Here is a 9478-nt window from a genome sequence, read left to right on the forward strand (position 1 = left end):
CTGAAGAGAACAGAACAGAGCCACTGATAAAGCCTGGAAGGAAATGAACCCTATGTCAGCTTACAAGTGTGATCAGAAGAAGCTGGAACCATGGAGCCTTAAGAAGAAGAAGGAAGAAGAGGCCAGACAGAAATCAGGCACCATCTTCCTTCAACATGTAGCAACAGACTTTGGTGAGAAAGCAACATTGAGTTGGACTCTTTAGAGCCTTGTAATTTTAAGATTTTATCCCAAATAAATATCCCTTATAAAAGCCAAAAACAAAAATAGTGACTAAAAGAAACAAATATTTAGGAATAAACTTATCCAAATACATAAAGTATCAGTATTCAGAAACCTACAAAACATTGCTAACAGAAATTGAAGAAGACTTGAATAAATGAAAGGACATTCCATGTTCATGGACAGAAAGATTAAATATTTTTAAGATATCAATTCTATCCAAATGATTTACAGATTCAGTGCAATTCCAATAAAGATCACAACAGCCTATTTCGGTAAAAACTGAAAAGCCATTCATCAAAATTTTTTTAGGAAGTTAAAGGGTCCCAATTAACCAAAAACATACTTAAAAAGTACGAAGTTGGAGAACTCTCTCTTCCAGTATTTAAAGCATATTACTTAGCTACAGTGGTTATAAAACAAACAAACAGATGTACTGACAAAAAGACAGACACATTGACCAATGGAACTGAATTGAGTACTCAGAAATAGACTCTCATGTATAAGGTCAAGTGATTTTTGACAAGGCTCTCAAGCCCTCCCAGCTGAGCCAGAACAGTCTGTTCAATTATTGGTGCTGGGAGAACTGGATAGCCATATCCAAAAGAACTGTAACTCCTACCTCAAAAAAAAAAAAAAAAAACAAAAAAAAAAAAACCTTTATAAAAACCAAGAGATTTCTGGTATTTTGCACCAGCACCCCTTTGGCTGACTAATACAGCCCTTAACTGAATACATTTCTTCAAAAGATCCCACCTACAATATGTTTCCATGCAGAGGAATGGATTAGCCTTAGGACCTGATTTTCTAAGGTCTGCAAAAGTTCAAATTGTCATACTCCACTCTCTGGACCTCAGAAATGCATGTTCTTTCCACTTGCAAAATGCATTCATTCCACCACAGTATTTCAAAAGCCTTAAATCACCTTAGTAACAGTTTTACAGAAAAATCTCATCAAAATCAGTTATAGGCTTGTAGTCTTTCTGGAGCAAAAACTCTCCTCTGATTGTGGAACTGTGATACTTAAAAAATAAGTTAACTGTCTCCATTATATAAAGAGGGGCAGCCATCGAATAAAAGTTCCCATTACCATAGGGAGAAATTGGAAGGGAAACAGGGTCACCGTTCTCAAATAGTTCTGAAAACCTGCAGGGCATACTCCATTAGGTTTCAAAGTCTGAGAGTCACCTCTAGAATCATAGTTTCTTCAGTTAGAATAGTTTCTATTGCTCTATTTTCAATTACTAATCCCTCTTGTTTAGTATCTAATCTGACATTTCCCCAAGCCAGTACATTTTTATTTCAGATACAAAGTTGTTAAAGTTCAATTTCTTTCTATTTTTTATCTCTTCAATTTCTGCACTCATTTTGTCATCTTTTCTTTTAATCCATTGAGTGTATTTACAATATCTCTTTAAAAGTCTTTGCTAAATTCATCATCTTTATCTTTTTATGATTTTTCTATTCACAACTTTTTATCTTGGTTATAGTTAATAGATTTTTACATTCTTCATATGTCTAATAATGTTTAAGTGGATATGGACACTGACAATGTTATGCTGTCAAAAGCTGAGAGTTTATTGTCTTCCTTTAAACCGTATTGTACTTAGTACTATCTTTCAATTAACTTTCTTGAGGATGACCTAGGTGCTCTTGAGACTTAGTTTTAAGCTTTGCTAATTTTTAGCTGTATAGTAGCTTTTACTGTATGTTAGTTTAATCCTAAAATTCAGACATGACACTTGGGAGGCCTCTCCTGAATGTGTGGTTATTCAGTGCACACTTGCAAATCTGACTTGTCAAAACTCAGACACATTCCAGTTCTGTGTGGGCTCTGGGTATTGTCTAGTTTACAAATTTCTTTCTTTTTTCTAGCCTTACACGGTTTTCAAGTGTGTCCTAGTATAACATCAACATACTTAATGATAAGTATATGCAGGCTTCTGATTTTTGGCACTTGTGTTGCTATTTCAAGCTTCTTCTAATTAATTATTACTTGATCTTTCAATTATAAACAGTAACTCTTAATAAGCCAGGATTAGGGACAAGAGTCACATAAACAGATATTGGTGCCCAATCATTTGTTCATGCAAGCACTGGTGAAATTGTTTCTGTGAGGACATATAAAAGCCATACTAGTGAGAGTGAAGTGATGCCTCACAGTGGCTTTGAGTGGGATTTCACTATTTACTTGCTTCATTAAAATCTTCATTGGAGAAATGTCTATTTAAGTCTTTTTTTCCATTTTAAATTGTATTTTTGAATTTTTTCTTGTATAGATGAAAGTGCTATTTATATATTCTTGATAAAATCCCTTATCAGATTAATTTCTCCCATTCTATACAATGTCTTTTCAATTTCCTGATAATGTCCTTTGAATTTAAAAATTGTTTTTAATTCTGACAAACTCCATCTTATCTATTTTTTCTTTTTGGTGATCATGCTTTGGGAGTCATTTTTATGAAATCATGCCAAATCCAAGGTCATGAAAGATTTCCCTATATTTTCTTCAAGTGAATTCATAAATTAGCACTGAAGTTTAGGTCCTTGAAACATTTTGAGATCATACTTGTTTACAGTGTAGGTAGAGGCATGTGGACATCTGGTTTTCCCTAACACCATTTGTTAAAGGGAGAATTGTTTTCCCATTTTGTACACTTGGTTCCCTTGTCCATAATCAGCAACACTGAATGTGTGGATTAATTTCTGGATGCTCTATTCTTTTCCCTGGGTTTATATGTCTATCACTAGGCCATAACCACATTCTTTTGTTGACTGTGACTTGTAGTCAATTTTGAAATGAAGAAGTGTCGTTCTCCATTTTGTTCTAGTTCAAAATTGTTTTGACTTTTCTGGACTATTTGATTTCCATATGTTTTAAGAATAAGTTTTTGCATTATTGGAAAAATGCTGCTGAATTTCAAAGGGTTTTGCACCATGTATACTTCTTTTGGGGTATCATTGACATCTTAACAATATTTGATCTTTCTATCCATGAACCCAGGGTTTTTTTCCATTTAGTTTAGTCATTTTAAATTTCTTATATTAGTGTTTTGTATTTATCAGAGTACATGTCTTTCACTTTCTTTTTAATATTTATTCCTAAGTATTTTTTTCTTTTGGATGCTAATATAATGAATGTTTTCTTAATTTCAATTTCAGGTAGTTCATTTTTGTTTTTTGAAAGTCCACTGATTTTTGCATGCTAATATTATAATCTGACATTTTGCTGAATTTGCTTATTCTACTTGTTTTAAAGTGCTGTAGAATTATTGATATGTTTTACAATATTTATTTTACACCAATGAATCCTCAAGTGAAGCAAGCCTCTGAGTGCTCTACCTGATTCCACCTGAATTATATTTTCCCACCCTGACTGGTGGGAACATGAACTATTCCCTGTCCTTTATGAGCAATGAGCATTGAGCATTTTTCTGCCTGTTCTTTTCTGTTGACTTTGTCCTTAGTCTGGAGAGGCTTGTGTAGCTCTGTGCATGCCCCATGCTCAGCTGAAACCCACTGGAGACCCCTGCACAGCTCTGTAGCTTGCTTTCTCTCTTTTTCTGACTTTCTCTAACCCTGCCTAGCTCTCTGAACTGCCTCCAGCTTCTTCCCTTGAGCATGCTGCCCTATAAACTCTAGTCATATCCTTGTCCTTGGGCTCCCAGCTCCATCTCCTGAACTCAGGGACACTGCCAGGATCTGCCAAAGACCCCCTATTTATGGAGAGATGACCAACCCCTCATCGCCCTACCCTGGGGAAGGCTGGTCTTGCCAACTGTGTGGAAGCTGCCTAGGAGGCCCTGGGGTCACATCCTGCATTGATGCTCAGAGCTCATCCAAGAAAGAGGCTCTAACCTTGGGGAGCAAAACCTCATGTGACCATTGGTCAGATGGCGGCTCAAGACCATTAAATTCCTGTCCTTTAGACAGACACTGGGGGATAGTAAAGAGGCAGTAGGGGTGATTGCTTGCTACCTGAGAAAGAGCACTTCTCAGAATTACTATTGTAAGTTAAAAATTTATTTAAATTGCTACTCATTTGAAGTCCTCTATAATCAAAACCATTGCTGTGGAAGCAACAATAGATTTTTGTGCTTCTGGCCCATGTCCAGTCTGCTTATTCATTAACACACTCTAGGGACCCAGCCCTTGGGACTCCTTTACACGCTGAGCTTTAAGGCAGGATAGGATTAAATATCGATGGTGTGTATTGTATCAGGACCACTATCTCCTACCCCATGTTCCTCAGCTATTATCACTTCCTGATGAGATGCCAATGTTGAGGAAAGTGTAGTAGGCCATCTTACCCTGAGGCTTCCATCAGTCAGCAAGAACATTGTGATGTTTGAACGTACTTTGATGTCTGATAGCAGTGCATAAATGCACTAAGACTTCGCTTGGACCCTGTAGAGATCTCAGGGTACACGTTTATTGTCCTTTGGCCCCCACCCTCTCTCTGAGGAGTCCTTCTCCATGGGCACTCATGGGGCTTAGCTCTCACTTGATATGGCCATGGGACCCTCCCTGGCCTATGTACTTTGTCCTTGACCTGGTCCTTTCTCCTGTTCCTGGAGCTGAACCTTCCTTCCCTATTAACCTGACTACTGAGTGCATATTCCAGGCAATGGGCCTGATGCTTGATTTGATGAGTTCAGGTGCTTCCTCTACTCTGTAGATCACCAGAAGCTCTCTCCACCAATCCCCTCTTGCCCACTTACAGCTCTATGTGTCTCTTTCCATAGCCAGCCTGTGTTCTACCTTCTGATGATGGCTTTTTTTGCTCAGACATAAGAATCCAAGTTTCTTTGGGAGTCCTGCGGTATTCCCTGGAGCATTCCATGCTCTCCCAACAACCTCCCTCCAGGGGCATTCTCTGGGATGGGAAACCCCAGTGAGCACCTGACCAAATTGGGCTCTCACCCCAGATATCCTTAGCAGGACCAAGACTTCCATCTACCTGTTCCCACATGTTCCTTGATGCCCACCTTCCCTACTAGGCATGGAAAGATCATGTGGATAATTTTCAGGATGTTACAGGGATGACTTATGCCACCAGCTTGATTATGAACATATTGTCAACAAGGCTATAATCTCCTCCTGGACAGACAGGCAGAACTGGAAAAGGTGTGTGGGATTGCACACTTCACAGGGAGAAGATGATGGGAGGGTCCTAGCAAGAAAGAGGTGAACAAGACAACACTTCTGCTGTGAGGCCTGGTTTGGATTCCAATCCCTGTTCCCTGGCATTCCAGATGATCTCTTAACCTCCTTGAGCTGCACTGTCCTGAACTCAAAAAATTATAAATGCTACCTGACTGAGCTCAAATTTGGGCCAGGCCCTAAGAGTCTCCACATGCTGAAAACAGGGCCCAGGGCATGGGGATACAAAGAGGAAGAAGCAGATTAGTGGTTCTCAGCATGCAAATGAGGTGAGAATGGAGAGTGAATGTGCAGCAGGGTGAGGGTCCATTTAGGGGTGAGGACAGGTTCTCAACCAGACACTGACAACGGTTGCTCAATGATAAATATACCTAAGATACTGATATGCACAAAACAGGATAATAGCAAATAAATAAATTTTAAATATACTTAAAGTGAAAAAAAATAAGTATAAACATGAAAAATATAGATGAAGAAAAATATTACACAAAGAAAAAAATGGCCTCTGGAGGGGCCAAGGAAGGCTCCTGCTCTTGGGCTGGGTCAAATTGAAGAATTAGGTCTAAAGCTTCATCTTCCACTTGGTCTGTCTCCAGCTCCTCAGAGAACTCTCCAGGGAGCAGCAATTCTGGAGCTGGGAATGGTGTATCCAGTTCCATACCTGGCCCTGGTGGTATTTTTGCCACCATCTCGGGAGTGAATATCAAATGCACACTCAGGTCTAGACTCCCAATAATGCACCAAGAACTTTGTTCCAATTCCAGAGCTCATCCTGATTCAGTAGTTGGAAGGGACTCCAGATCTTCATGTGCTGGTGATGGAGCAGTAGATGTTGTTAAGATGGAGGCAGGTGATGGAGGTGGCACTAGAGCTGGAAGAGGAGGAGCGTTCATCAGTTTGATAGTTTCTAGATGTCATTTCAAAGACAGGAATTATCCCCAAGACTTTTAGATGCAAAACCCAAACCTACCACACTGAAACAAAGAAACTTCCCTAGGTGGTGGACCATCCAATGTCCCTTCTGAGGTTTCTCTTACTCTTGGACAACTCCAGCCCTGGAGATCCTGCCTGGATTCTCCACCCATGCCCTCTGCTCAGTCTCACAGGCACCCACTCCCAGAATTCCTCACCTTCTGGCATGGATGCCTTTGACTGCTGAAACTCAAGATGGGCATGAGCAGGATGGGACCTCCATTGACAAGAAAATCCCATAATTTTCTTATGTATTGATGACACCAGGTCATCTGCTCTGGAAAAAGTTCCCACCGGGATGGTGCCCCCAGGTTCTGAACATAGAACTGGTGGCACTGTGAGAGGAGAGTAGACAGCAGATCAGAAAGGCCTTCCATTTCAATTCTTTTTCCCTTCTGAAGGTATCCATCTGTGTGTTTGCAGAGGACTCTTGTGCATGCCCCTGCCCATCCCCAGTCCCTGAACCCATGCCTATGAATACATCATGCCTTTCATTTTGCTTTTATGGTGGTATGGGCACAACATGACACCAATTGCCTAAAGCGCAGCACACTTAATTGAGCATTCAAGCAGACAGGGTAGCAGTTTACACAAAATATCTACTTGCCTAGGACCATGGATCCCATTTGCAGGATGGTGTTGGTGGGGAAAAATCAAACCAAGATGGGAAACATCAGATCTGGGTGACACAGGGATCTGACCTGCACTTCTCACCATTACCCACACCACAGATTTCCAATGCAGCTGTGGAAATTGGAGCCCCCAGTTTACTCACAGTTTTGTTTGGTCCAGAATTCTTTCATCTCCTTGACACACCAGAAGGACTTGCCCATACCTAGAGAAAGCCATGAATGCATCAGACCAACTTACAGTTGACCCCCATGCACATGACATCAAGTGTAGATGTCTGACTCCCTAGTGGAGTGGAAGCTCAAGAGGCAGTGTTTCTTTCTGTTTCATTCCTCCCAATAAGACCAACTTTGCAATATTCCTACACAAATAGGCAGCCAATATGTGTTTGTGAATTGAGCTCCATCATGACCTTTCCACATATCACAATGTGGTTGGAGCAATACTCTGAAAGACCAGAGAACCCTGTCATTAGAGGAACTGAGATGGGAAGCTCCAGGATGGGTTCTGCAGCATTCCTTGCAACTGGGAAATAAGCCTGTCCCTAGCAAGAAGGTCCATCAAGGCTGTGACACAGGCATCTAACCAGGGGAAAGAAAAGAATCTGATCAGCTCCTGCACCTCTATCAGCCCATCACACCTGGGTCAACATTTGCCACAGGTTGTCTGCTTTGGTCCTGAGAATGAACCTGTGATGTGTGTGATCTCACTCTTACTGCTTGATGAGCCATGAGAGTTCAGAGAAGGGAAATGACAGAATCAATCTCACAAAAAATGTGTGTGGACTGAGTCAGGGATGTGGATGGGGCAGGGTGCTCATCTGGTGAGGAGCTGGATCAGGACCATTTGAATGTGCATGAAGTTAGGATCCTTGTTTGCAAATGAATGGGAGACAAGGAACTCCTTGCCCAGGTGGACAGGCAGCAGCTGATGTTCTAGCTCCTCTTGCCTGGTGACACTGAACACAGTCTGCTCCCAGCACATTTCCTTCTTGTCCCCAGATGGAACATGGAACATGAGATGGAGGATGAACCCTAAAAATACCCATGAAATGGGCTCTTAGGCTAAAGGTGGTGCAAAAGCCAGAGGGCACTCCAGCTCTATAGGGATTGCTATGCCTATTGCTGTGTTTGGAGCATGAGAGAGTGCTGGCAATGAAGTTGGCCATGGAGTTGACACTGGGACTTGAAGAGGAGGAAACATCACCACCATGACAGCCTTTCTAGGTGCCTTAGGAAAGGCAGAAAATATCCCCAAACCTTTCAGATGAAAAAAACCAAACTCACCACACCCAAACCAGGAAGCTTTCCTGTGTAGTGGTCCAAGCGATGCCCCTTCTGAGTTTCCTCTTACTTATGGACAGCCCCAGCCCTGGAGATCCTGCCTGGATTCTTCAACCCATGCAGTCTGCCCAGGCTCACAGGTACTCAGTCCCAAAAATCCTCATGCCCTGGCTGGATTCCTTTGGTTGATGAAACTCATGCTGGGCAATTGCAGGAGTGGACCTCCATTTAAATGACAATCCCATAATATTCATTGCCATGGGCACCACCAAGTCCTTTTGTATAAGACAGCCGTGGGGCTGGATCAAGTCCCCACTGGGGTGATACACCCAATTTCTGTGAATAGAGCCAATAGTACTGTGAGAGGATTGTAGACAGTAGATCAGAGAGGCCTTCCCTTTCAACCTACTTTCCCTCTGACGGTAATCATGTGTGCATTTGCAAAGGGCTCCTGTGCATGCCAGTGCCCATCCCAGGCCCTGAACATACTCCCCAAGCTCTCAGACCTGGCAGTGGCTGACTGTCCCCTAGCTGAGTACTGAGGACTGTCAATCAAAGAAGTCTCCTATCCAACATTTGATCAATTCTTACATATATCAGGAACCTTGATACACCTCTGTCTGTCTTCCCTCCTCCCTCCATAAGAATCTGGGTTGCAGAAAAGCGTTGAAAGGCCGAGACTGCCTAGCTCATTACACTCTTTTTTAAAAATTAGATGCTCTTATGTACCTGCAGACTGGGGACCTCCTAACTCATCTTCCAGGTCCTAACTCTTGTTCAGCCTGAGGTCAAAATACCAAGAACTGCCATATTCTTTGAGGGTCTGTGATTTTCTCATCCCCTCATACAGTTTTTTTGTTGGCATGGGCACTGCCTGACCCCATCTTGCCTACTGCTCATCACCCTTATTTGGGCATCCATGGGGAGTGGGTAGCAGTAGGCTCAACACATGTATTATCCTGTGACCATGGATTTCAGTTGCAGGATGGAGCAGTTGGTGAGAAATTAATCTAAGATGGGAAGCACAAAATTTACGGGACACAGGGATCTGACAAGAACTTTCCAACTACTTCCCTGCCACAGATTTCTTTGGCAACTGTGTCATTTGGTGCCCTTGTTCTTGACATAGTGCCTACTCACAATTTTCTTATGTCCAAGAATCTTTCTTGGTCTTCATAGTCCTAGCGGATTTGCCCATACCTAGAGAG

Source organism: Dasypus novemcinctus, chromosome 28, assembly GCF_030445035.2.
Source record: "Dasypus novemcinctus isolate mDasNov1 chromosome 28, mDasNov1.1.hap2, whole genome shotgun sequence".
Lineage (NCBI taxonomy): Eukaryota > Metazoa > Chordata > Mammalia > Cingulata > Dasypodidae > Dasypus > Dasypus novemcinctus.